We start from the raw sequence: 27,868 nt of genomic DNA on the forward strand, positions 1-27,868 counted from the left end.
TGTCTGAGAGTGTCATAGAGTGATAGAGAGTGGCTGAGAGTATCAGAGAGTGATAGAGAGTGTCAAATTGTGTCAGAGAGTGATAGAGAGTGATAGAGAGTGTCAGAGAGTTTCAGAGTGTGTCAGAGAGTGTCAGAGAGTGACAGAAATTGTCAGACATTGAAAGAGAGTGTCTGAGAGTGTCTGAGAGTGACAGAGAGTGTCTGAGGGTGTCAGTCAGTGTCAGAGAGTGATAGAGAGTGTCTGAGAGTGTCAGAGAGTGTCAGAGTGTGTCAGAGAATGTCAGAGAGCGATCGAGTGTGTCAGAGTATGTCAGAGTGTGTCAGAGAGTGTCAGAGATTGTCAGAGAGTGTCAGAGTGTGTCAGAGAGTGTCAGAGAGTGATAGAGAGTGTCAGAGAGAGTTTGAGTGTGTCAGAGAGTTTCAGAGAGTGTCAGAGAGTGAGAGAGAGAGTGTCTGAGAGTGTCTGAGAGATGCAGAGAGTGTCTGAGAGTTTCAGTGAGTGTCAGAGAGAGATAGAGAGTGTCTGAGAGTGTCTGAGAGTGTCAGCGAGTGATAGAGAGTGATAGAGAGTGTCTGAGAGTGTCTGGGATTGTCAGCGAGTGATAGAGAGTGATAGAGAGTTGCTGAGAATGTCAGAGAGTGTCAGAGAGTAATAGAGAGTGATAGAGAGTGTCTGAGAGTGTCAGAGAATGACAGCGCGTGTCTGAGAGTGTCAGTGAGTGTTAGAGTGTTTAGAGAGTGTCTGAGAGTGTCTGAGAGTGTCAGAGATTGTCAGAGTGTGTCAGAGAGTGATAAAGAGTGATAGAGAGTCTCTGAGAGTGCCTGAGAGTGTCAGAGTGTGTCAGAGAGTGTCAGTGAGTGATAGAGAGTGTCAGAGAGTGATAGAGTGTCAGAGAGTGTCAGAGACAGTCAGAGTGCGTCAGAGAGTGTCAGAGAGTGATAGACAGTGATAGAGAGTGATAGAGAGTGTCTGAGTGTGTCAGAGTGTGTCAGAGAGTGTCAGATAGTGTCAGAGAGGGTCAGAGTGCGTCAGAGTGTGCCAGAGAGTGATCGAGAGTGATGGAGAGTGTCAGAGAGTTGCATAGAGTGATAGATAGTGTCAGAGAGTGATATAGAGTGATAGAGAGTGTCTGAGAGTGTCTGAGAGAGTCAGAGAATGTCTGAGAGTGTCGGAGAATGTCTGACAGTGTCTGAGAGAGTCAGGGAGAGTCAGAGAGTGTCAGAGAGTGATAGAGAGTGTTCGAGAGTGTCAGAGAGTGAAAGAGAGTGATAGAGAATGTCTGAGAGTGATAGAGGGTGTCTGAGAGTGTCAGAGACTGTCAGAGAGTGTCAGAGAGTGATGGAGAGTGTCCGAGAGTGTCAGAGAGTGATAGAGAGTGAAAGAGAGTGTCATAGAGAATCTGAGAGTGTTAGGGAGTGATAGGGAGTGTCATAGAGGGATAGAGAGTGAAAGAGAGTGTCTGAGAGTGTCAGAGATTGTCAGACAGTGTCTCAGAGTGATAGAAAGTGTCAGAGAGTGATAGAGACTGTCAAATTGTGTCAGAGAGTGATAGAGAGTGATAGAGAGTGTCAGAGAGTTTCAGAGTGTGTCAGAGAGTGCCAGAGAGTGACAGAAAGTGTCAGAGAGTGATAGAGAGTGTCAGAGAGTGATAGAGAGTGTCAGAGAGAGTGTAATTGTGTCAGAGAGTTTCAGAGTGTCAGACAGTGAGAGAGAGTGTCTGTGAGTGTCTGAGAGTGTCTGAGAGATACAGAGAGTGTGTGAGAGTTTCAGTGAGTGTCAGAGAGTGATAGAGAGTGTCTGAGAGTGTCAGCGAGTGATAGAGAGTGATAGAGAGTGTCTGAGAGTGTCTGAGAGTGTCAGCGAGTGATGGAGAGAGATAGAGAGTTTCTGAGAATGTCAGAGAGTGATAGAGAGTGTCTGAGAGTGTCTGAGAGTGTCAGTGAGTGTCAGAGAGTGTTTAGAGAGTGTTTAGAGAGTGTCTGAGAGTGTCTGAGAGTGTCAGAGATTGTCAGAGTGTGTCAGAGCGTGATAGAGAGATTCAGAGAATGATAGAGAATGTCTGAGAGTGTCAGAAAGTGATAGAGAGTGTCAGAGAGTGATAGAGAGTGTCAGAGTGTGTCAGAGAACGTCAGAGAGTATCAGAGTGTGTCAGAGAGTGATAGAGAGAGATAGAGAGTGATAGAGAGTGATAGAGAGTGATAGAGAGTGATAGACAGTGATCGAGAGTGATAGAGAGTTATAGAGAGTGTCTGAGTGTGTCAGAGTGTGTCAGAGTGTGTCAGAGAGTGTCAGAGAGTGATAGAGAGTGATGGAGAGTGTCAGAGAGTTTCATAGTGTAATAGATAGTGTCAGAGAGTGATAGAGATTGATATAGAGTGTCTGAGAGTGTCTGAGAGAGTCAGAGAGTGTCTGAGAGTGTCAGAGAGTTTCTGACAGTGTCAGAGAGTGATGGAGAGTGAAAGAGAGTGTCATAGAGAATCTGAGAGTGTTAGGGAGTGTTAGGGAGTGTCATAGAGGGATAGAGAGTGAAAGAGAGTGTCTGAGAGTGTCAGAGATTGTCAGATAGTGTCAGAGAGTGATAGAAAGTGTCTGAGACTGTCTGAGATTATCTGAAAGTGTCAGAGAGTGATAGAGAGTGTCTGAGAGTGTCAGAGACTGTCAGAGTGTGTCAGAGTTTGATAGAGAGTGAGAGAGAGTGACTGAGAGGTTCAGAGAGTGATATAAAGTGTCAGAGAGTGTCAGAGACTGTCAGAGGGAGTCAGAGAGTGTCAGAGAGTGATAGAGAGTGTCCGATAGTGTCAGAGAGCGATAGAGAGTGATAGAGTGTGATAGAGAGTGTCTTTGAGTGTCAGAGAGTGATAGAGAATGTCAGAGAGTGATTGAGAGTGTCTGAGAGTGTCTGTGACTGACAGAGTATGTCAGAGAGTGATAGAGAGTGTCAGAAATTGTCAGAGTGTGTCAGAGAGTGTCAGATAGTGTCAGAGAGGGTCAGAGTGCGTCAGAGTGTGCCAGAGAGTGATCGAGAGTGATGGAGAGTGTCAGAGAGTTGCATAGAGTGATAGATAGTGTCAGAGAGTGATATAGAGTGATAGAGAGTGTCTGAGAGTGTCTGAGAGTGTCTGAGAGAGTCAGAGAATGTCTGAGAGTGTCGGAGAATGTCTGACAGTGTCAGAGAGTGATGGAGAGTGAAAGAGAGTGTCATAGAGAATCTGAGAGTGTTAGGGAGAGATAGGGAGTGTCATAGAGGGATAGAGAGTGAAAGAGAGTGTCTAAGAGTGTCAGAGATTGTCAGACAGTGTCAGAGAGTGATAGAAAGTGTCTGAGACTGTCTGAGATTATCTGAGAGTGTCAGAGTGTGATAAAAAGTGACAGAGAGTGTCTGAGAGGTTCAGAGAGTGATATAAAGTGTCAGAGAGTGTCTGAGAGAGTCAGGGAGAGTCAGAGAGTGTCAGAGAGTGATAGAGAGTGTTCGAGAGTGTCAGAGAGTGAAAGAGAGTGATAGAGAATGTCTGAGAGTGATAGAGGGTGTCTGAGAGTGTCAGAGACTGTCAGAGAGTGTCAGAGAGTGATGGAGAGTGTCCGAGAGTGTCAGAGAGTGATAGAGAGTGAAAGAGAGTGTCATAGAGAATCTGAGAGTGTTAGGGAGTGATAGGGAGTGTCATAGAGGGATAGAGAGTGAAAGAGAGTGTCTGAGAGTGTCAGAGATTGTCAGACAGTGTCTCAGAGTGATAGAAAGTGTCAGAGAGTGATAGAGACTGTCAAATTGTGTCAGAGAGTGATAGAGAGTGATAGAGAGTGTCAGAGAGTTTCAGAGTGTGTCAGAGAGTGCCAGAGAGTGACAGAAAGTGTCAGAGAGTGATTGAGAGTGTCTGAGAGTGTCTGTGACTGACAGAGTATGTCAGAGAGTGATAGAGAGTGTCAGAAATTGTCAGAGTGTGTCAGAGAGTGTCAGAGTGTGTCAGAGAGTAACAGCGAGGGATAGAGAGTGATAGAGAGTGTCTGAGAGTGTCTGAAAATGTCAGAGTGTGTCAGAGAGTGATAGAGAGTGATAGAGAGTGTCTGAGAGTGTCAGAGTGTGTCAGAGAGTGTCAGTGAGTGATAGAGAGTGTCAGTGAGTGATAGAGAGTGTCTGAGAGTGTCAGAGATTGATAGAGAGTCTCAGAGTGTGTCAGAGAGTGTCAGAGAATGTCAGAGTGGGTCAGAGAGTAACAGAGAGTGATAGAGAGTGATATAGAGTGTCAGAGAGTTTCAGAGAATGTCAGAGAGTGATAGAGAGTGTCTGAGAGTGATAGAGAGTGTCTGAGAGTTATAGAGAGTGTCTGAGAGTGTCAGAGACTGTCAGAGAGTGTCAGAGAGTAATAGAGAGTGATAGAAAGTGTCAGAGAGTGATAGAGAGTGTCTGAGAGTGATAGAGAGTGTCTGAGAGTTTCAGAGAATGTCAGAGAGTGATAGAGAGTGTCTGAGATTGATAGAGAGTGTCTGAGAGTTATAGAGAGTGTCTGAGAGTGTCAGAGACTGTCAGAGAGTGATAGAGAGTGATAGAGAGTGCCAGAGAGTGTCAGAGAGTGTCAGAGAGTGATAGAGAGTGATAGAGAGTGTCTGAGTGTGTCAGAGAGTGTCAGAGAGTGTCAGAGAGTGTCAGAGAGTGATAGAGAGTGATAGAGAGTGATAGAGAGTGATAGGGAGTGTCAGAGAGTGATAGAGAGTGTCTGAGATTGTCAGAGATTGTCAGAGAGTGTCAGAGAGTGATAGAGAGTGTCTGTGAGTCTTTGAGACTGTCAGAGTGTGTCAGAGAGTGATAGAGAGTGATAGAGAGTGTCTGAGAGTGTCAGAGACTGTCAGAGTTTGATAGAGAGTGAGAGAGAGTGTCTGAGAGTGTCAGAAAGTGTCAGAGAGTGTCAGAGTTTGATAGAGAGTGAGAGAGAGTGTCTGAGAGTGTCAGAAAGTGTCAGAGTGTGTCAGAGAGTGATAGAGAGTGATAGAAAGTGTCAGAGAGTGATAGAGAGTGTCTGAGAGTGTCAGAGTGTGTCAGAGTTTGATAGAGAGTGAGAGAGAGTGTTTGAGAGTGTCAGAAAGTGTCAGAGTGTGTCAGAGAGTGATAGAGAGTGATAGAAAGTGTCAGAGAGTGATACAGCGTGTCTGAGAGTGTCAGAGAGTGATAGAGAGTGTCTAAGACTTTCAGAGATTGTCAGAGAGTGATAGAGAGTGTCTGAGAGTGTCTGAGAGTGACAGAGAGTGTCTGAGAGTGTCAGAGACTGTCAGAGAGTGTCAGAGAGTGATAGAGCGTGTCCGAGAGGGTCAGAGAGTGATAGAGAGTGTCAGAGAGTGTCAGAGAGTGTCAGAGAGTGATAGAGAGTGATAGCGAGTGTCTGAGAGTGTCAGAGAGTGTCAGAGTGTGTCAGAGAGTGTCAGAGAGTGATAGAGAGTGGCTGAGAGTGTCAGAGAGTGATAGAGAGTGATAGAGAGTGTCAGAGAGTTTCTGAGTGTGTCAGAGAGTGTCAGAGAGTGACAGAAATTGTCAGAGAGTGAAAGAGAGTGTCTGACAGTGTCTGAGAGTGACAGAGAGTGTCTGAGGGTGTCAGTCTGTGTCAGAGAGTGATAAAGTGTGTCTGAGAGTTTCAGAGAGTGTCAGAGTGTGTCAGAGAATGTCAGAGAGCGATAGAGTGTGTCAGAGAGTGTCAGAGAGTGTCAGAGAGTGTCAGAGTGTCTCAGAGAGTGATAGAGAGTGTCAGAGAGTGTCAGAGTGTGTCAGAGTGTGTCAGAGAGTGTCAGAGAGTGATAGTGAGTGTCAGAGAGAATGTGAGTGTGTCAGAGAGTTTCAGAGTGTCAGAGAGTGGGAGAGAGTGTCTGAGAGTGTCTGAGCGATACAGAGAGTGTCTGAGAGTTTCAGTGAGTGTCAGAGAGTGTCAGAGAGTGTCAGAGAGTGATAGAGAGTGTCTGAGAGTGTCTGAGACTGTCAGAGTGTGTCAGAGAGTGATAGAGAGTGTCTGAGAGTGTCAGAAAGTGTCCGAGTGTGTCAGAGAGTGATAGAGATTGATAGAAAGTGTCAGAGAGTGATAGAGAGTGTCTGAGAGTTTCAGAGTGTGTCAGAGTTTGATAGAGTGAGAGAGAGTGTCTCAGAGTGTCAGAAAGTGTCAGAGTGTGTCAGAGAGTGATAGAGAGTGATAGAAAGTGTCAGAGAGTGATACAGAGTGTCTGAGAGTGTCAGAGAGTGATAGAGAGTGTCTAGAACTTTCAGAGAATGTCAGAGAGTGATAGAGAGTGTCTGAGAGTGATATCGAGTGTCTGCGAGTGTCAGAGACTGTCAGAGAGTGTCAGAGAGTGATAGAGAGTGTCCGAGAGTGTCAGGGAGTGATAGAGAGTGTCAGAGAGTGTCAGAGAGTGTCAGAGAGTGTCAGAGAGTGATAGAGAGTGATAGCGAGTGTCTGAGAGTGTCAGAGAGTGTCAGAGTGTGTCAGAGAGTGTCAGAGAGTGATAGAGAGTGTCTGAGAGTCTCATAGAGTGATAGAGAGTGGCTGAGAGTGTCAGAGAGTGATAGAGAGTGTCAAATTGTGTCAGAGAGTGATAGAGAGTGATAGAGAGTGTCAGAGAGTTTCAGAGTGTGTCAGAGAGTGTCAGAGAGTGACAGAAATTGTCAGAGAGTGATAGAGAGTGTCTGAGAGTGTCTGAGAGTGACAGAGAGTGTCTGAGGGTGTCAGTCTGTGTCAGAGAGCGATAGAGTGTGTCTGAGAGTTTCAGAGAGTGTCAGAGTGTGTCAGAGAATGTCAGAGAGCGATAGAGTGTGTCAGAGAGTGTCAGAGAGTGTCAGAGAGTGATAGAGAGTGTCAGAGAGTGATAGAGAGTGTCAGAGAGTGTCAGAGTGTGTCAGAGAGTGTCAGAGAGTGATAGAGAGTGTCAGATAGAGTGTGAATGTGTCAGAGAGTTTCAGAGTGTCAGAGAGTGAGAGAGAGTGGCTGAGAGTGTCTGAGAGATACAGAGAGTGTCTGAGAGTTTCAGTGAGTGTCAGAGAGTGTCAGAGAGTGATAGAGAGTGTCTGAGAGTGTCTGAGGGTGTCTGAGACTGTCAGAGTGTGTCAGAGAGTGATAGAGAGTGATAGAGAGTGTCTGACAGAGTCAGAGAGAGTCAGAGTGTACCAGAGAGTGATAGAGAGTGTCTGAGAGTGTCTGAGAGTTTCATACAGTGTTAGATAGTGTCAGAGAGTGATATGGATTGATAGAGAGTGTCTGAGTGTGAGAGAGTCAGAGAGTGTCTGAGAGTGTCAGAGTGTGTCTGACAGTGTCAGAGAGTGATGGAGAGTGAAAGAGAGTGTCATAGAGAATCTGAGAGTGTTAGGGAGTGATAGGGAGTGTCATAGAGGGATAGAGAGTGAGAGAGAGTGTCTGAGAGTGTCAGAGATTGTCAGACAGTGTCAGAGAGTGTCAGAGAGTGATAGAAAGTGTTAGAGAGTGTCTGAGAGTTTCAGAGAGTGATAGAACGTGTCAGAGAGTGTCTCAGAGAGTCAGAGAGAGACAGAGAGTGTCAGAGAGTGATAGAGACTGTCTGAGAGTGTCAGAGAGTGGTAGAGAGTGATAGAGTGTGATACAGAGAGTGTCTTTGAGTGTCAGAGAGTGTCAGAGAGTGATAGAGAATGTCAGAGAGTGATCGAGAGAGTCTGAGAGTTTCTGTGAGTGACAGAGTGTGTCGGAGAGGGTCAGAGAGTGTCAGAGTTTGTCAGAGAGTAACAGAGAGTGATCGAGAGTGATAGAGTGTCTGAGTGTGTCAGAGTATGATAGAGAGTGCGATAGAGTGTCTGAGAGTGTCTGAGAGTGTCAGAGACTGTCAGAGAGTGATAGAGAGTGTCAGAGAGTGTCAGAGAGTGATAGAGAGTGATAGAGAGTGTCAGAGAGTGTCAGAGACTGTCAGAGAGTGTCAGAGTTTGATAGAGAGTGAGAGAGAGTGTCTGAGAGTGTCTGAGAGTGTCAGAGACTGTCAGAGAGTGATAGAGAGTGTCAGAGAGTGTCAGAGAGTGTCAGAGAGTGTCAGAGAGTGTCAGAGAGTGATAGAGAGTGATATCGAGTGTCTGAGAGTGTCAGAGAGTGTCAGAGTGTGTCAGAGAGTGTCAGAGAGTGATAGAGAGTGTCTGAGAGTGTCACAGAGTGATAGAGAGTGTCTGAGAGTGTCAGAGAGTGATAGAGAGTGTCAAATTGTGTCAGAGAGTGATAGAGAGTGATAGAGAGTGTCAGAGAGTTTCAGAGTGTGTCAGAGAGTGTCAGAGAGTGACAGAAAATGTCAGAGAGTGATAGAGAGTATCTGAGAAAGTCTGAGAGTGACAGAGAGTGTCTGAGGGTGTCAGTCAGTGTCAGAGAGTGATAGAGTGTGTCTGAGAGTGTCAGAGAGTGATAGAGAGTGTCAGAGAGTGTCAGAGTGTCTCAGAGAGTGTCAGAGAGTGATAGAGAGTGTCAGAGAGAGTGTGAGTGTGTCAGAGAGTTTCAGAGTGTCAGAGAGTGAGAGAGAGTGTCTGAGAGTGTCTGAGAGATACAGAGAGTGTCTGAGAGTTTCAGTGAGTGTCAGAGAGTGATAGAGAGTGTCTGAGAGTGTCTGAGAATGTCAGCGAGTGATAGAGAGTGATAGAGAGAGTCTGAGAGTGTCTGAGAGTGTCTGAGAGTGTCAGCGAGTGATAGAGATTTTCTGAGAATGTCAGAGAGTGTCAGAGAGTGATAGAGAGTGTCTGAGAGTGTCAGAGAGTGACAGAGCGTGTCTGGGTGTGTCAGTGAGTGTCAGAGAGGGTTTAGAGAGTGTCTGAGAGTGTCTGAGAGTGTCAGAGATTGTCAGAGATTGTCAGAGTGTGTCATTGAGTAATAGAGAGTTTCAGAGATTGATAGAGAGTGTCTGAGAGTGTCAGAGAGTGATAGAGTGTGTCAGAGTATGTCAGAGACAGTCAGAGTGTGTCAGAGTGTGATAGAGAGTGATAGAGAGTGATAGAGAGTGATAGAGAGTGTCTGAGAGTGTCAGAGAGTGTCAGAGTGTGTCAGAGAGTGATAGAGAGTGATAGACAGTGATAGACAGTGATCGAGAGTGATAGAGAGTGTCTGAGTGTGTCACAGAGTGTCAGAGAGTGATAGAGAGTCAGAGAGAGACAGAGAGTGTCAGAGAGTGATAGAGACTGTCTGAGAGTGTCAGAGAGTGGTAGAGAGTGATAGAGTGTGATACAGAGAGTGTCTTTGAGTGTCAGAGAGTGTCAGAGAGTGATAGAGAATGTCAGAGAGTGATCGAGAGAGTCTGAGAGTTTCTGTGAGTGACAGAGTGTGTCGGAGAGGGTCAGAGAGTGTCAGAGTTTGTCAGAGAGTAACAGAGAGTGATCGAGAGTGATAGAGTGTCTGAGTGTGTCAGAGTATGATAGAGAGTGAGATAGAGTGTCTGAGAGTGTCTGAGAGTGTCAGAGACTGTCAGAGAGTGATAGAGAGTGTCAGAGAGTGTCAGAGAGTGATAGAGAGTGATAGAGAGTGTCAGAGAGTGTCAGAGACTGTCAGAGAGTGTCAGAGTTTGATAGAGAGTGAGAGAGAGTGTCTGAGAGTGTCTGAGAGAGTCAGAGACTGTCAGAGAGTGATAGAGAGTGTCAGAGAGTGTCAGAGAGTGTCAGAGAGTGTCAGAGAGTGTCAGAGAGTGATAGAGAGTGATATCGAGTGTCTGAGAGTGTCAGAGAGTGTCAGAGTGTGTCAGAGAGTGTCAGAGAGTGATAGAGAGTGTCTGAGAGTGTCACAGAGTGATAGAGAGTGTCTGAGAGTGTCAGAGAGTGATAGAGAGTGTCAAATTGTGTCAGAGAGTGATAGAGAGTGATAGAGAGTGTCAGAGAGTTTCAGAGTTTGTCAGAGAGTGTCAGAGAGTGACAGAAATTGTCAGAGAGTGATAGAGAGTATCTGAGAAAGTCTGAGAGTGACAGAGAGTGTCTGAGGGTGTCAGTCAGTGTCAGAGAGTGATAGAGTGTGTCTGAGAGTGTCAGAGTGTGTCAGAGAATGTCAGAGAGCGATAGTGTGTGTCAGAGAGTGTCAGAGAGTGTCAGAGAGTGATAGAGAGTGTCAGAGAGTGTCAGAGTGTCTCAGAGAGTGTCAGAGAGTGATAGAGAGTGTCAGAGAGAGTGTGAGTGTGTCAGAGAGTTTCAGAGTGTCAGAGAGTGAGAGAGAGTGTCTGAGAGTGTCTGAGAGATACAGAGAGTGTCTGAGAGTTTCAGTGAGTGTCAGAGAGTGATAGAGAGTGTCTGAGAGTGTCTGAGAATGTCAGCGAGTGATAGAGAGTGATAGAGAGAGTCTGAGAGTGTCTGAGAGTGTCTGAGAGTGTCAGCGAGTGATAGAGATTTTCTGAGAATGTCAGAGAGTGTCAGAGAGTGATAGAGAGTGTCTGAGAGTGTCAGAGAGTGACAGAGCGTGTCTGGGTGTGTCAGTGAGTGTCAGAGAGGGTTTAGAGAGTGTCTGAGAGTGTCTGAGAGTGTCAGAGATTGTCAGAGATTGTCAGAGTGTGTCATTGAGTAATAGAGAGTTTCAGAGAGTGATAGAGAGTGTCTGAGAGTGTCAGAGAGTGATAGAGTGCGTCAGAGTATGTCAGAGACAGTCAGAGTGTGTCAGAGTGTGATAGAGAGTGATAGAGAGTGATAGAGAGTGATAGAGAGTTTCTGAGAGTGTCAGAGAGTGTCAGAGTGTGTCAGAGAGTGATAGAGAGTGATAGACAGTGATAGACAGTGATCGAGAGTGATAGAGAGTGTCTGAGTGTGTCACAGAGTATCAGAGAGTGATAGAGAGTGATGGAGAGTGTCAGAGAGTTTCATAGAGTGATAGATAGTGTCAGAGAGTGATATAGAGTGATAGAGAGAGTCTGAGAGTGTCTGAGAGTGTCTGAGAGTGTCAGCGAGTGATAGAGATTTTCTGAGAATGTCAGAGAGTGTCAGAGAGTGATAGAGAGTGTCTGAGAGTGTCAGAGAGTGACAGAGCGTGTCTGGGTGTGTCAGTGAGTGTCAGAGAGGGTTTAGAGAGTGTCTGAGAGTGTCTGAGAGTGTCAGAGATTGTCAGAGATTGTCAGAGTGTGTCATTGAGTAATAGAGAGTTTCAGAGATTGATAGAGAGTGTCTGAGAGTGTCAGAGAGTGATAGAGTGTGTCAGAGTATGTCAGAGACAGTCAGAGTGTGTCAGAGTGTGATAGAGAGTGATAGAGAGTGATAGAGAGTGATAGAGAGTGTCTGAGAGTGTCAGAGAGTGTCAGAGTGTGTCAGAGAGTGATAGAGAGTGATAGACAGTGATAGACAGTGATCGAGAGTGATAGAGAGTGTCTGAGTGTGTCACAGAGTGTCAGAGAGTGATAGAGAGTCAGAGAGAGACAGAGAGTGTCAGAGAGTGATAGAGACTGTCTGAGAGTGTCAGAGAGTGGTAGAGAGTGATAGAGTGTGATACAGAGAGTGTCTTTGAGTGTCAGAGAGTGTCAGAGAGTGATAGAGAATGTCAGAGAGTGATCGAGAGAGTCTGAGAGTTTCTGTGAGTGACAGAGTGTGTCGGAGAGGGTCAGAGAGTGTCAGAGTTTGTCAGAGAGTAACAGAGAGTGATCGAGAGTGATAGAGTGTCTGAGTGTGTCAGAGTATGATAGAGAGTGAGATAGAGTGTCTGAGAGTGTCTGAGAGTGTCAGAGACTGTCAGAGAGTGATAGAGAGTGTCAGAGAGTGTCAGAGAGTGATAGAGAGTGATAGAGAGTGTCAGAGAGTGTCAGAGACTGTCAGAGAGTGTCAGAGTTTGATAGAGAGTGAGAGAGAGTGTCTGAGAGTGTCTGAGAGAGTCAGAGACTGTCAGAGAGTGATAGAGAGTGTCAGAGAGTGTCAGAGAGTGTCAGAGAGTGTCAGAGAGTGATAGAGAGTGATATCGAGTGTCTGAGAGTGTCAGAGAGTGTCAGAGTGTGTCAGAGAGTGTCAGAGAGTGATAGAGAGTGTCTGAGAGTGTCACAGAGTGATAGAGAGTGTCTGAGAGTGTCAGAGAGTGATAGAGAGTGTCAAATTGTGTCAGAGAGTGATAGAGAGTGATAGAGAGTGTCAGAGAGTTTCAGAGTTTGTCAGAGAGTGTCAGAGAGTGACAGAAATTGTCAGAGAGTGATAGAGAGTATCTGAGAAAGTCTGAGAGTGACAGAGAGTGTCTGAGGGTGTCAGTCAGTGTCAGAGAGTGATAGAGTGTGTCTGAGAGTGTCAGAGTGTGTCAGAGAATGTCAGAGAGCGATAGTGTGTGTCAGAGAGTGTCAGAGAGTGTCAGAGAGTGATAGAGAGTGTCAGAGAGTGTCAGAGTGTCTCAGAGAGTGTCAGAGAGTGATAGAGAGTGTCAGAGAGAGTGTGAGTGTGTCAGAGAGTTTCAGAGTGTCAGAGAGTGAGAGAGAGTGTCTGAGAGTGTCTGAGAGATACAGAGAGTGTCTGAGAGTTTCAGTGAGTGTCAGAGAGTGATAGAGAGTGTCTGAGAGTGTCTGAGAATGTCAGCGAGTGATAGAGAGTGATAGAGAGAGTCTGAGAGTGTCTGAGAGTGTCTGAGAGTGTCAGCGAGTGATAGAGATTTTCTGAGAATGTCAGAGAGTGTCAGAGAGTGATAGAGAGTGTCTGAGAGTGTCAGAGAGTGACAGAGCGTGTCTGGGTGTGTCAGTGAGTGTCAGAGAGGGTTTAGAGAGTGTCTGAGAGTGTCTGAGAGTGTCAGAGATTGTCAGAGATTGTCAGAGTGTGTCATTGAGTAATAGAGAGTTTCAGAGAGTGATAGAGAGTGTCTGAGAGTGTCAGAGAGTGATAGAGTGTGTCAGAGTATGTCAGAGACAGTCAGAGTGTGTCAGAGTGTGATAGAGAGTGATAGAGAGTGATAGAGAGTGATAGAGAGTTTCTGAGAGTGTCAGAGAGTGTCAGAGTGTGTCAGAGAGTGATAGAGAGTGATAGACAGTGATAGACAGTGATCGAGAGTGATAGAGAGTGTCTGAGTGTGTCACAGAGTATCAGAGAGTGATAGAGAGTGATGGAGAGTGTCAGAGAGTTTCATAGAGTGATAGATAGTGTCAGAGAGTGATATAGAGTGATATAGAGTGTCTGAGAGTGTCTGAGAGAGTCAGAGAGTGTCTGAGAGTGTCAGAGAGTTTCTGACAGTGTCAGAGAGTGAGGGAGAGTGAAAGAGAGTGTCATAGAGAATCTGAGAGTGTTACGGAGTGATTGGGAGTGTCATAGAGGGATAGAGAGTGAAAGAGAGTGTCTGAGAGTGTCAGAGATTGTCAGACAGTGTCAGAGAGTGATAGAAAGTGTCTGAGAGTGTCATAGAGTGATAGAGAGTGGCTGAGAGTGTCAGAGAGTGATAGAGAGTGTCAAATTGTGTCAGAGAGTGATAGAGAGTGATAGAGTGTGTCTGAGAGTGTCTGAAAATGTCAGAGTGTGTCAGAGAGTGATAGAGAGTGATCGAGAGTGTCTGAGAGTGTCAGAGTGTGTCAGAGAGTGTCAGAGAATGGCAGAGTGTGTCAGAGAGTAACAGAGAGTGACAGAGAGTGATAGAGAGTGTCAGAGAGTGTCAGAGTTTGTTAGAGAGTGAGAGAGAGTGCCTTAGAGTGTCAGAAAGTGTCAGAGTGTGTCTGAGAGTGATAGAGAGTGATAGAAAGTGTCAGAGAGTGATAGAGAGTGTCTGAGAGTGTCGGAGAGTGATAGAGTGTGTCTGAGAGTTTCAGAGAATGTCAGAGAGTGATAGAGAGTGTCTGAGAGTGACAGAGAGTGTCTGAGAGTTATAGAGAGTGTCTGAGACTGCCAGAGACTGTCAGAGAGTGTCTGAGAGTTATAGAGAGAGTCTGAGAGTGTCAGAGACTGTCAGAGAGTGATAGAGTGTGATAGAGAGTGTCAGAGACTGTCAGAGAGTGATAGAGTGTGTCTGAGTGTGTCAGAGTGTGTCAGAGAGTGTCAGAGAGTGATAGAGAGTGTCAGAGAGTGATCGAGAGTGATAGAGAGTGTCAGAGAGTGATAGAGAGTGATAGAGAGTGTCTGAGAGTGTCAGAGATTGTCAGAGAGTGTCAGAGAGTGATAGAGAGTGATAGAGAGTGATAGAGAGTGTCTGAGAGTGTCAGAGATTGTCAGAGAGTGTCAGAGAGTGATAGAGAGTGTCTGAGAGTGCCTGAGAATGTCAGCGAGTGATAGAGAGTGATAGAGAGAGTCTGAGAGTGTCTGAGAGTGTCAGCGAGTGATAGAGATTTTCTGAGAATGTCAGAGAGTGTCAGAGAGTGATAGAGAGTGTCTGAGAGTGTCAGAGAGTGACAGAGCGTGTCTGAGTGTGTCAGTGAGTGTCAGAGAGGGTTTAGAGAGTGTCTGAGAGTGTCTGAGAGTGTCAGAGATTGTCAGAGATTGTCAGAGTGTGTCATTGAGTAATAGAGAGTTTCAGAGAGTGATAGAGAGTGTCTGAGAGTGTCAGAGAGTGATAGAGTGTGTCAGAGTATGTCAGAGACTGTCAGAGTGTGTCAGAGTGTGATAGAGAGTGATAGAGAGTGATAGAGAGTGATAGAGAGTGTCTGAGAGTGTCAGAGAGTGTCAGAGTGTGTCAGAGAGTGATAGAGAGTGATAGAGAGTGATAGACAGTGATAGACAGTGATCGAGAGTGATAGAGAGTGTCTGAGTGTGTCACAGAGTGTCAAAGAGTGATAGAGAGTGATGGAGAGTGTCAGAGAGTTTCATAGAGTGATAGATAGTGTCAGAGAGTGATATAGAGTGATATAGAGTGTCTGAGAGTGTCTGAGAGAGTCAGAGAGTGTCTGAGAGTGTCAGAGAGTTTCTGACAGTGTCAGAGAGTGAGGGAGAGTGAAAGAGAGTGTCATAGAGAATCTGAGAGTGTTACGGAGTGATTGGGAGTGTCATAGAGGGATAGAGAGTGAAAGAGAGTGTCTGAGAGTGTCAGAGATTGTCAGACAGTGTCAGAGAGTGATAGAAAGTGCCTGAGAGTGTCATAGAGTGATAGAGAGTGGCTGAGAGTGTCAGAGAGTGATAGAGAGTGTCAAATTGTGTCAGAGAGTGATAGAGAGTGATAGAGTGTGTCTGAGAGTGTCTGAAAATGTCAGAGTGTGTCAGAGAGTGATAGAGAGTGATCGAGAGTGTCTGAGAGTGTCAGAGTGTGTCAGAGAGTGTCAGAGAATGGCAGAGTGTGTCAGAGAGTAACAGAGAGTGATAGAGAGTGATAGAGAGTGTCAGAGAGTGTCAGAGTTTGTTAGAGAGTGAGAGAGAGTGCCTGAGAGTGTCAGAAAGTGTCAGAGTGTGTCTGAGAGTGATAGAGAGTGATATAAAGTGTCAGAGAGTGATAGAGAGTGTCTGAGAGTGTCGGAGAGTGATAGAGTGTGTCTGAGAGTTTCAGAGAATGTCAGAGAGTGATAGAGAGTGTCTGAGAGTGACAGAGAGTGTCTGAGAGTTATAGAGAGTGTCTGAGAGTGCCAGAGACTGTCAGAGAGTGTCTGAGAGTTATAGAGAGAGTCTGAGAGTGTCAGAGACTGTCAGAGAGTGATAGAGTGTGATAGAGAGTGTCAGAGAATGTCAGAGAGTGATAGAGTGTGTCTGAGTGTGTCAGAGTGTGTCAGAGAGTGTCAGAGAGTGATAGAGAGTGTCAGAGAGTGATCGAGAGTGATAGAGAGTGTCAGAGAGTGATAGAGAGTGATAGAGAGTGATAGAGAGTGTCTGAGAGTGTCAGAGATTGTCAGAGAGTGTCAGAGAGTGATAGAGAGTGTCTGAGAGTGCCTGAGAATGTCAGCGAGTGATAGAGAGTGATAGAGAGTGATAGAGAGTGTCTGAGAGTGTCTGAGAGTGTCTGAGAGTGTCAGCGAGTGATAGAGATTTTCTGAGAATGTCAGAGAGTGTCAGAGAGTGATAGAGAGTGTCTGAGAGTGTCAGAGAGTGACAGAGCGTGTCTGAGTGTGTCAGTGAGTGTCAGAGAGGGTTTAGAGAGTGTCTGAGAGTGTCTGAGAGTGTCAGAGATTGTCAGAGATTGTCAGAGTGTGTCATAGAGTAATAGAGAGTTTCAGAGAGTGATAGAGAGTGTCTGAGAGTGTCAGAGAGTGATAGAGTGTGTCAGAGTATGTCAGAGACAGTCAGAGTGTGTCAGAGTGTGATAGAGAGTGATAGAGAGTGATAGAGAGTGTCTGAGAGTGTCAGAGAGTGTCAGAGTGTGTCAGAGAGTGATAGAGAGTGATAGACAGTGATAGACAGTGATAGACAGTGATCGAGAGTGATAGAGAGTGTCTGAGTGTGTCACAGAGTGTCAAAGAGTGATAGAGAGTGATGGAGAGTGTCAGAGAGTTTCATAGAGTGATAGATAGTGTCAGAGAGTGATATAGAGTGATATAGAGTGTCTGAGAGTGTCTGAGAGAGTCAGAGAGTGTCTGAGAGTGTCAGAGAGTTTCTGACAGTGTCAGAGAGTGAGGGAGAGTGAAAGAGAGTGTCATAGAGAATCTGAGAGTGTTACGGAGTGATTGGGAGTGTCATAGAGGGATAGAGAGTGAAAGAGAGTGTCTGAGAGTGTCAGAGATTGTCAGACAGTGTCAGAGAGTGATAGAAAGTGTCTGAGAGTGTCATAGAGTGATAGAGAGTGGCTGAGAGTGTCAGAGATTGTCAGACAGTGTCAGAGTGTGTCAGAGAGTGTCAGAGAATGGCAGAGTGTGTCAGAGAGTAACAGAGAGTGATAGAGAGTGATAGAGAGTGTCAGAGAGTGTCAGAGTTTTTTAGAGAGTGAGAGAGAGTGCCTGAGAGTGTCAGAAAGTGTCAGAGTGTGTCTGAGAGTGTCAGAGATTGTCAGACAGTGTCAGAGAGTGATAGAAAGTGTCTGAGACTGTCTGAGATTATCTGAGAGTGTCAGAGAGTGTCAGAGTGTGATAGAAAGTGTCAGAGAGTGTCTGAGAGGTTAAGAGAGTGATATAAAGTGTCAGAGAGAGTCAGAGAGAGTCAGAGAGTGTCAGAGAGTGACAGAGAGTGTCTTTGAGTGTCAGAGAGTGATAGAGAATGTCAGAGAGTGATTGAGAGTGTCTGAGAGTGTCTGTGAGTGACAGAGTATGTCAGAGAGTGATAGAGAGTGTCAGAAATTGTCAGAGTGTGTCAGAGAGTGTCAGAGAGTGACAGAGTATGTCAGAGAGTGATAGAGAGTGTCAGAAATTGTCAGAGTGTGTCAGAGAGTGTCATAGAGTGTCAGAGTGTGTCAGAGAGTAACAGAGAGGGGTAGAGAGTGATAGAGTGTGTCTGAGAGTGTCTGAAAATGTCAGAGTGTGTCAGAGAGTGATAGAGAGTGTCTGAGAGTGTCAGAGTGTGTCAGAGAGTCTCAGAGAGTGATAGAGAGTGTCAGTGAGTGATAGAGAGTGTCTGAGAGTGCCAGAGATTGATAGAGAGTGTCAGAGTGTGTCAGAGAGTGTCAGAGAATGTCAGAGTGTGTCAGAGAGTAACAGAGAGTGATAGAGAGTGATAGAGAGTGTCAGAGAGTGTCAGAGTTTGATAGAGAGTGAGAGAGAGAGCCTGAGAGTGTCAGAAAGTGTCAGAGTGTGTCTGAGAGTGAGAGAGAGTGTCTGAGAGTGATAGAGAGTGTCTGAGAGTGTCAGAGAGTGATAGCGAGTGTCTGAGAGTTTCAGAGAAGGTCAGAGAGTGATAGAGAGTGTCTGAGAGAGATAGAGAGTGTCTGAGCGTTATAGAGAATGTCTGAGAGTGTCAGAGACTGTCAGAGAGTGATAGAGAGTGATAGAGAGTGTCAGAGAGTGTCAGAGAGTGATAGAGAGTGTCTGAGTGTGTCAGAGTGTGTCAGAGAGTGTCAGAGAGTGATAGAGAGTGTCAGAGAGTGATAGAGAGTGATAGAGAGTGTCATTGAGTGATAGAGAGTGTCTGAGAGTGTCAGAGATTGTCAGAGAGTGTCAGAGTGTGATAGAGAGTGTCTGAGAGTGTCTGAGACTGTCAGGGTGTGTCAGAGAGTGATAGAGAGTGATAGAGAGTGTCTGAGAGAGTCAGAGTGTACCAGAGAGTGACAGAGAGTGATAGAGAGTGTCAGAGAGTTTCATAGAGTGATAGATAGTGTCAGAGAGTGATATAGATTGATAGAGAGTGTCTGAGAGTGTCAGAGTGTGTTTGACAGTATCAGAGAGTGATGGAGAGTGAAAGAGAGTGTCATAGAGAATCTGAGAGTGTTAGAGAGTGATAGGGAGTGTCATAGAGGGATAGAGAGTGAAAGAGAGTGTCTGAGAGTGTCAGAGATTGTCAGACAGTGTCAGAGAGTGATAGAAAGTGTCTGAGACTGTCTGAGAGTCTCTGAGAGTCTCTGAGAGTGTCAGAGAGTGTCAGAGAGTGATAGAAATTGTCAGAGAGTGTCTGAGAGTTTCAGAGAGTTATAGAACGTGTCAGAGAGTGTCTCAGAGAGTCAGAGAGAGACAGAGAGTGTCAGAGAGTGATAGGGAGTGTCTGAGAGTGTCAGAGAGTGATAGAGAATGTCAGAGAGTGATCGAGAGTGTCTGAGAGTTTCTATGAGTGACAGAGTGAGTCAGAGAGGGTCAGAGAGTGTCAGAGTTGGTCAGAGAGTAACAGAGAGTGATAGAGAGTGTCAGAGAGTGATAGAGAGTGTCTGAGAGTGTCAGAGAGTGTTAGAGAGTGTCTGAGAGTGTCAGAGAGTGATAGAGAGTGTCTGAGAGTGTCAGAGAGTGTCAGAGTGTGTCAGAGAATGTCAGAGAGCGATAGAGTGTGTCAGAGAGTGTCAGAGAGTGTCAGAGAGTGATAGAGAGTGTCAGAGAGTGTCAGAGTGTGTCAGAGAGTGTCAGAGAGTGATAGAGAGCGTCAGAGAGAGCGTGAGTGTGTCAGAGAGTGGCAGAGAGTGATAGAGAGTGATATCGAGTGTCTGAGAGTGTCAGAGAGTGTCAGAGTGTGTCCGAGAGTGTCAGAGAGTGATAGAGGGTGTCTGAGAGTGTCATAGAGTGATAGAGAGTGTCTGAGAGTGTCAGAGAGTGATAGAGAGTGTCAAATTGTGTCAGAGTGATAGAGAGTGATAGAGAGTGTCAGAGAGTTTCAGAGTGTGTCAGAGAGTGACAGAAATTGTCAGAGAGTGATAGAGAGTGTCTGAGAGTGTCGGAGAGTGACAGAGAGTGTCTGAGGGTGTCAGTCAGTGTCAGAGAGTGATAGAGTGTGTCTGAGAGTGTCAGAGAGTGTCAGAGTGTGTCAGAGAATGTCAGAGAGCGATAGAGTGTGTCAGAGAGTGTCAGAGCGTGTCAGAGTGATAGAGAGTGTCAGAGAATGTCAGAGTGTGTCAGAGAGTGTCAGAGAGTGTCAGAGAGTGATAGAGAGTGTCAGAGACAGTGTGAGTGTGTCAGAGAGTTTCAGAGTGTCAGAGAGTGAGAGAGAGTGTCTGAGAGTGTATAAGAGATACAGAGAGTGTCTGAGAGTTTCAGTGAGTGTCAGAGAGTGATAGAGAGTGTCTGAGAGTGTCTGAGAGTGTCAGCGAGTGATAGAGAGTTTCTGAGAATGTCAGAGAGTGTCAGAGAGTGACAGAGCGTGTCTGAGTGTGTCAGTGAGTGTCAGAGAGTGTTTAGAGAGTGTCTGAGAGTGTCTGAGAGTGTCAGAGATTGTCAGAGTGTGTCAGAGAGTAATAGAGAGTTTCAGAGAGTGATAGAGAGTGTCTGAGAGTGTCAGAGAGTGATAGAGAGTGTCAGAGTATGTCAGAGTGTGATAGAGATTGATAGAGTGTGATAGAGAGTGTCTGAGAGTGTCAGAGAGTGTCAGAGTGTGTCAGAGAGTGATAGAGAGTGATAGACAGTGATAGACAGTGATAGAGAGTGATAGAAAGTGTCTGAGTGTGTCAGAGTGTGTCACAGAGTGTCAGAGAGTGATAGAGAGTGATGGAGAGTGTCAGAGAGTGTCTGAGAGAGTCAGAGAGTGTCTGAGAGTGTCAGAGAGTTTCTGACAGTGTCAGAGAGTGAGGGAGAGTGAAAGAGATTGTCATAGAGAATCTGAGAGTGTTACGGAGTGATTGGGAGTGTCATAGAGGGATAGAGAGTGAAAGAGAGTGTCTGAGAGTGTCAGAGATTGTCAGACAGTGTCAGAGAGTGATAGAAAGTGTCTGAGACTGTCTGAGATTATCTGAGAGTGTCAGAGAGTGTCAGAGTGTGATAGAAAGTGTCAGAGAGTGTCTGAGAGGTTAAGAGAGTGATATAAAGTGTCAGAGAGAGTCAGAGACTGTCAGAGAGAGTCAGAGAGTGTCAGAGAGTGATAGAGAGTGTCCGAAATTGTCAGAGTGTGTCAGAGAGTGTCAGAGAGTGTCAGAGTGTGTCAGAGAGTAACAGAGAGGGGTAGAGAGTGATAGAGTGTGTCAGAGAGTGTCAGAGAGTGACAGAGTATGTCAGAGAGTGATAGAGAGTGTCAGAGAGTGTCAGAGTGTGTCAGAGAGTAACAGAGAGGGGTAGAGAGTGATAGAGTGTGTCTGAGAGTGTCTGTGAGTGACAGAGTATGTCAGAGAGTGATAGAGAGTGTCAGAAATAGTCAGAGTGTGTCAGAGAGTGTCAGAGAGTGACAGAGTATGTCAGAGAGTGATAGAGAGTGTCAGAAATTGTCAGAGTGTGTCAGAGAGTGTCAGAGAGTGTCAGAGTGTGTCAGAGAGTAACAGAGAGGGGTAGAGAGTGATAGAGTGTGTCTGAGAGTGTCTGAAAATGTCAGAGTGTGTCAGAGAGTGATAGAGAGTGATAGAGAGTGATAGAGAGTGTCTGAGAGTGTCAGAGTGTGTCAGAGAGTGTCAGAGAGTGATAGAGAGTGTCAGTGAGTGATAGAGAGTGTCTGAGAGTGCCAGAGATTGATAGAGAGTGTCAGAGTGTGTCAGAGAATGTCAGAGTGTGTCAGAGAGTAACAGAGAGTGATAGAGAGTGATAGAGAGTGTCAGAGAGTGTCAGAGTTTGATAGAGAGTGAGAGAGAGTGCCTGAGAGTGTCAGAGTGTGTCTGAGAGTGATAGAGAGTGATAGAAAGTGTCAGAGAGTGATAGAGAGCGTCTGAGGGTTATAGAGAGTGTCTGAGAGTGTCAGAGACTGTCAGAGAGTGATAGAGAGTGTCAGAGAGTGTCAGAGAGTGATAGAGAGTGTCTGAGTGTGTCAGAGTGTGTCAGAGAGTGTCAGAGAGTGATAGAGAGTGTCAGAGAGTGATAGAGAGTGATAGAGATTGTCAGAGAGTGATAGAGAGTGTGTGAGAGTGTCAGAGATTGTCAGAGAGTGTCAGAGAGTGATATAGAGTGTCTGAGAGTGTCTGAGACTGTCAGAGTGTGTCAGAGAGTGATAGAGAGTGATAGAGAGTGTCTGAGAGAGTCAGAGAGAGTCAGAGTGTACCAGAGAGTGATAGAGAGTGATAGAGAGTGTCAGAGAGTTTCATAGAGTGATAGATAGTGTCAGAGAGTGATATAGATTGATAGAGAGTGTCTGAGAGTGAGAGAGTCAGAGAGTGTCTGAGAGTGTCAGAGTGTGTTTGACAGTATCAGAGAGTGATGGAGAGTGAAAGAGAGTGTCATAGAGAATCTGAGAGTGTTAGGGAGTGATAGGGAGTGTCATAGAGGGATAGAGAGTGAAAGAGAGTGTCTGAGAGTGTCAGAGATTATCAGACAGTGTCAGAGAGTGATAGAAAGTGTCTGAGACTGTCTGAGAGTCTCTGAGAGTGTCAGAGAGTGTCAGAGAGTGATATAAATTGTCAGAGAGTGTCTGAGAGTTTCAGAGAGTTATAGAACGTGTCAGAGAGTGTCTCAGAGAGTCAGAGAGAGACAGAGAGAGTCAGAGAGTGATAGGGAGTGTCAGAGAGTGATAGGGAGTGTCTGAGAGTGTCAGAGAGTGATAGAGAATGTCAGAGAGTGATCGAGAGTGTCTGAGAGTTTCTATGAGTGACAGAGTGTGTCAGAGAGGGTCAGAGAGTGTCAGAGTTTGTCAGAGAGTGTCAGAGAGTGATAGAGAGTGATAGAGTGTCTGAGTGTGTCAGAGTATGTCAGAGAGTGTCAGAGAGAGATAGAGAGTGTCAGAGAGTGATAGACAGTGTCTGAGAGTGTCAGAGAGTGTTAGAGAGTGTCTGAGAGTGTCAGAGAGTGTCTGAGAGCCATCGAGAGTGTCTGAGAGTTATCGAGAGTGTCTGAGAGTGTCTGAGACTGTCTGAGAGTGTCTGAGACTGTCAGAGTGTGTCAGAGAGTGATAGAGAGTGATAGAGAGTGTCTGAGAGTGCCAGACAGTGTCAGAGTGTGCCAGAGAGTGTCAGAGAGTGATAGAGAGTGATGGAGAGTGTCTGAGAGTGCCTGAGAGAGTCAGAGAGTGTCTGAGAGTGTCAGAGAGTTTCTGACAGTGTCAGAGAGTGATGGAGAGTGAAAGAGAGTGTCATAGAGAATCTGAGAGTGTTAGGGAGTGATAGGGAGTGTCATAGAGGGATAGAGAGTGAAAGAGAGTGTCTGAGAGTGTCAGGGATTGTCAGACAGTGTCAGAGAGAGATAGAAAGTGTCTGCGACTGTCTGAGATTATCTGAGAGTGTCAGAGTGTGATAGAAAGTGTCAGAGAGTGTCTGAGAGATTAAGAGAGTGATATAAAGTGTCAGAGAGAGTCAGAGACTGTCAGAGAGAGTCAGAGAGTGTCAGAGAGTGATAGAGAGTGTCCGAAATTGTCAGAGTGTGTCAGAGAGTGTCAGAGAGTGTCAGAGTGTGTCAGAGAGTAACAGAGAGGGGTAGAGAGTGATAGAGTGTGTCTGAGAGTGTCTGTGAGTGACAGAGTATGTCAGAGAGTGATAGAGAGCGTCAGAAATTGTCAGAGTGTGTCAGAGAGTGTCAGAGAGTGACAGAGTATGTCAGAGAGTGATAGAGAGTGTCAGAAATTGTCAGAGTGTGTCAGAGAGTGTCAGAGAGTGTCAGAGAATGTCAGAGTGTGTCAGAGAGTAACAGAGAGTGATAGAGAGTGATAGAGAGTGTCAGAGAGTGTCAGAGTTTGATAGAGAGTGAGAGAGAGTGCCTGAGAGTGTCAGAAAGTGTCAGAGTGTGTCTGAGAGTGATAGAGAGTGATAGAAAGTGTCAGAGAGTGAATGAGAGTGTCTGAGAGTGTCAGAGAGTGATAGAGAGTGTCTGAGAGTTTCAGAGAATCTCAGAGAGTGATAGAGAGTGTCTGAGAGTTATAGAGAGTGTCTGAGAGTGTCAGAGACTGTCAGAGAGTGATAGAGAGTGATAGAGAGTGATAGAGAGTGTCAGAGAGTGTCAGAGAGTGATAGAGAGTGTCTGAGTGTGTCAGAGTGTGTCAGAGAGTGTCAGAGAGTGATAGAGAGTGTCAGAGAGTAACAGAGAGTGATAGAGAGTGTCAGAGAGTGATAGAGAGTGTGTGAGAGTGTCAGAGATTGTCAGAGAGTGTCAGAGAGTGATATAGAGTGTCTGAGAGTGTCTGAGACTGTCAGAGTGTGTCAGAGAGTGATAGAGAGTGTCTGAGAGAGTCAGAGAGAGTCAGAGTGTACCAGAGAGTGATATAGAGTGTCAGAGAGTTTCATAGAGTGATAGATAGTGTCAGAGAGTGATATAGATTGATAGAGAGTGTCTGAGAGTGAGAGAGTCAGAGAGTGTCTGAGAGTGTCAGAGTGTGTTTGACAGTATCAGAGAGTGATGGAGAGTGAAAGAGAGTGTCATAGAGAATCTGAGAGTGTTAGGGAGTGATAGGGAGTGTCATAGAGGGATAGAGAGTGAAAGAGAGTTTCTGAGAGTGTCAGAGATTGTCAGACAGTGTCAGAGAGTGATAGAAAGTGTCTGAGACTGTCTGAGAGTCTCTGAGAGTGTCAGAGAGTGTCAGAGAGTGATAGAAATTGTCAGAGAGTGTCTGAGAGTTTCAGAGAGTTATAGAACGTGTCAGAGAGTGTCTCAGAGAGTCAGAGAGAGACAGAGAGTGTCAGAGAGTGATAGGGAGTGTCTGAGAGTGTCAGAGAGTGATAGAGAGTGTCTGAGAGTTTCTATGAGTGAGAGAGTGTGTCAGAGAGGGTCAGAGAGTGTCAGAGTTTGTCAGAGAGTAACAGAGAGTGATAGAGAGTGATAGAGTGTCTGAGTGTGTCAGAGTATGTCAGAGAATGTCAGAGAGAGATAGAGAGTGTCAGAGAGTGATAGAGAGTGTCTGAGAGTGTCAGAGAGTGTTAGAGAGTGTCTGAGAGTGTCAGAGAGTGTCTGAGAGCGATCGAGAGTGTCTGAGAGTTATCGTGAGTGTCTGAGAGTGTCTGAGACTGTCTGAGAGTGTCTGAGACTGTCAGAGTGTGTCAGAGAGTGATAGAGAGTGATAGAGAGTGTCTGAGAGTGCCAGACAGTGTCAGAGTGTGCCAGAGAGTGTCAGAGAGTGATAGAGAGTGATGGAGAGTGTCTGAGAGTGCCTGAGAGAGTCAGAGAGTGTCTGAGAGTGTCAGAGAGATTCTGACAGTGTCAGAGAGTGATGGAGAGTGAAAGAGAGTGTCATAGAGAATCTGAGAGTGTTAGGGAGTGATAGGGAGTGTCATAGAGGGATAGAGAGTGAAAGAGAGTGTCTGAGAGTGTCAGAGATTGTCAGACAGTGTCAGAGAGAGATAGAAAGTGTCTGAGACTGTCTGAGATTATCTGAGATTGTCAGAGAGTGTCAGAGTGTGATAGAAAGTGTCAGAGAGTGTCTGAGAGGTTAAGAGAGTGATATAAAGTGTCAGAGAGAGTCAGAGACTGTCAGAGAGAGTCAGAGAGTGTCAGAGAGTGATAGAGAGTGTCCGAAATTGTCAGAGTGTGTCAGAGAGTGTCAGAGAGTGTCAGAGTGTGTCAGAGAGTAACAGAGAGGGGTAGAGAGTGATAGAGTGTGTCTGAGAGTGTCTGTGAGTGACAGAGTATGTCAGAGAGTGATAGAGAGCGTCAGAAATTGTCAGAGTGTGTCAGAGAGTGTCAGAGAGTGACAGAGTATGTCAGAGAGTGATAGAGAGTGTCAGAAATTGTCAGAGTGTGTCAGAGAGTGTCAGAGAGTGTCAGAGAGTGTCAGAGTGTGTCAGAGAGTAACAGAGAGGGGTAGAGAGTGATAGTGTGTGTCTGAGAGTGTCTGAAAATGTCAGAGTGTGTCAGAGAGTGATAGAGAGTGATAGAGAGTGTCTGAGAGTGTCAGAGTGTGTCAGAGAGTGTCAGAGAGTGATAGAGAGTGTCAGTGAGTGATAGAGAGTGTCTGAGAGTGCCAGAGATTGATAGAGAGTGTCAGAGTGTGTCAGAGAATGTCAGAGTGTGTCAGAGAGTAACAGAGAGTGATAGAGAGTGATAGAGAGTGTCAGAGAGTGTCAGAGTTTGATAGAGAGTGAGAGAGAGTGCCTGAGAGTGTCAGAAAGTGTCAGAGTGTGTCTGAGAGTGATAGAGAGAGATAGAAAGTGTCAGAGAGTGATAGAGAGTGTCTGAGAGTGTCAGAGAGTGATAGAGAGTGTCTGAGAGTTTCAGAGAATCTCAGAGAGTGATAGAGAGTGTCTGAGAGTGATAGAGAGTGTCTGAGGGTTATAGAGAGTGTCTGAGAGTGTCAGAGACTGTCAGAGAGTGATAGAGAGTGATAGAGAGTGTCTGAGTGTGTCAGAGTGTGTCAGAGAGTGTCAGAGAGTGATAGAGAGTGTCAGAGAGTGATAGAGAGTGATAGAGAGTGTCAGAGAGTGATAGAGAGTGTGTGAGAGTGTCAGAGATTGTCAGAGAGTGTCCGAGAGTGATATAGAGTGTCTGAGAGTGTCTGAGACTGTCAGAGTGTTTCAGAGAGTGATAGAGAGTGATAGAGAGTGTCTGAGAGAGTCAGAGAGAGTCAGAGTGTACCAGAGAGTGATAGAGAGTGATAGAGAGTGTCAGAGAGTTTCATAGAGTGATAGATAGTGTCAGAGAGTGATATAGATTGATAGAGAGTGTCTGAGAGTGAGAGAGTCAGAGAGTGTCTGAGAGTGCCAGAGTGTGCTGACAGTATCAGAGAGTGATGGAGAGTGAAAGAGAGTGTCATAGAGAATCTGAGAGTGTTAGGGAGTGATAGGGAGTGTCATAGAGGAATAGAGAGTGAAAGAGAGTGTCTGAGAGTGTCAGAGATTGTCAGACAGTGTCAGAGAGTGATAGAAAGTGTCTGAGACTGTCTGAGAGTCTCTGAGAGTGTCAGAGAGTGTCAGAGAGTGATAGAAATTGTCAGAGAGTGTCTGAGAGTTTCAGAGAGTTATAGAACGTGTCAGAGAGTGTCTCAGAGAGTCAGAGAGAGACAGAGATTGTCAGAGAGTGATAGGGAGTGTCTGAGAGTGTCAGAGAGTGATAGAGAATGTCAGAGAGTGATCGAGAGTGTCTGAGTGTTTCTATGAGTGACAGAGTGTGTCAGAGAGGGTCAGAGAGTGTCAGAGTTTGTCAGAGAGTAACAGAGAGTGATAGAGTGTCTGAGTGTGTCAGAGTATGTCAGAGAGTATCAGAGAGAGATAGAGAGTGTCAGAGAGTGTTAGAGAGTGTCTGAGAGTGTCATAGAGTGTTAGAGAGTGTCTGAGAGTGTCAGAGAGTGTCTGAGAGCGATCGAGAGTGTCTGAGAGTTATCGTGAGTGTCTGAGAGTGTCTGAGACTGTCTGAGAGTGTCTGAGACTGTCAGAGTGTGTCAGAGAGTGATAGAGAGTGTCTGAGAGTGCCAGACAGTGTCAGAGTGTGCCAGAGAGTGTCAGAGAGTGATAGAGAGTGATGGAGAGTGTCTGAGAGTGCCTGAGAGAGTCAGAGAGTGTCTGAGAGTGTCAGAGAGTTTCTGACAGTGTCAGAGAGTGATGGAGAGTGAAAGAGAGTGTCATAGAGAATCTGAGAGTGTTAGGGAGTGATAGGGAGTGACATAGAGGGATAGAGAGTGAAAGAGAGTGTCTGAGAGTGTCAGAGATTGTCAGACAGTGTCAGAGAGAGATAGAAAGTGTCTGAGACTGTCTGAGATTATCTGAGAGTGTCAGAGAGTGTCAGAGTGTGATAGAAAGTGTCAGAGAATGTCTGAGAGGTTCAGAGAGTGATATGAAGTGTCAGAGAGTGTCAGAGAGTGTCAGAGAGAGTCAGAGTGAGTCAGAGAGTGTCAGAGAGTGATAGAGAGTGTCCGAGAGTGTCAGAGAGTGATAGAGAGTGATAGAGTGTGATAGAGAGTGTCTTTGAGTGTCAGAGAGTAATAGAGAAAGTCAGAGAGTGATTGAGAGTGTCTGAGAGTTTCTGTGAGTGACAGAGTATGTCAGAGACTGATAGAGAGTGTCCGAAATTGTCAGAGTGTGTCAGAGAGTGTCAGAGAATGTCAGAGTGTGTCAGAGAGTGATAGAGAGTGATAGAGAGTGTCTGAGAGTGTCAGAGTGTGTCAGAGAGTGTCAGAGCGTGATAGAGTGTGTCAGTGAGTGATAGAGAGTGTCTGAGAGTGTCAGAGATTGACAGAGAGTGTCTGAGAGTGTCAGAGAGTGATAGAGAGTGTCAGAGAGTGATAGAAAGTGTCAGAGATTGTCAGAGTGTGTCAGAGATTGTCAGAGAATGTCAGAGTGTGTCAGAGAGTAACAGAGAGTGATAGAGAGTGATAGAGAGTGTCAGAGAGTGTCGTAGACTGTCAGAGTGTGACAGAGTTTGATAGAGAGTGAGAGAGAGTGTCTGAGAATGTCTGAGAGTGTCAGAGACAGTCAGAGAGTGATAGAGAGTGTCAGAGATTGTCAGAGAGTGTCAGAGAGTGATAGAGAGTGATTAGCGAGTGTCTGAGAGTGTCAGAGTGTCAGAGTGTGTCAGAGAGTGTCAGAGAGTGATATAAAGTGTCTGAGAGTGTCAGAGAGTGATAGAGAGTGTCAAATTGTGTCAGAGAATGATAGAGAGTGATAGAGAGTGTCAGAGAGTTTCAGAATGTGTCAGAGAGTGTCAGAGAGTGACAGAAAGTGTCAGAGAGTGTCTGAGAGTGACAGAG

The sequence above is a fragment of the Heterodontus francisci genome, chromosome 45 (assembly GCF_036365525.1).
Source record: "Heterodontus francisci isolate sHetFra1 chromosome 45, sHetFra1.hap1, whole genome shotgun sequence".
NCBI lineage: Eukaryota > Metazoa > Chordata > Chondrichthyes > Heterodontiformes > Heterodontidae > Heterodontus > Heterodontus francisci.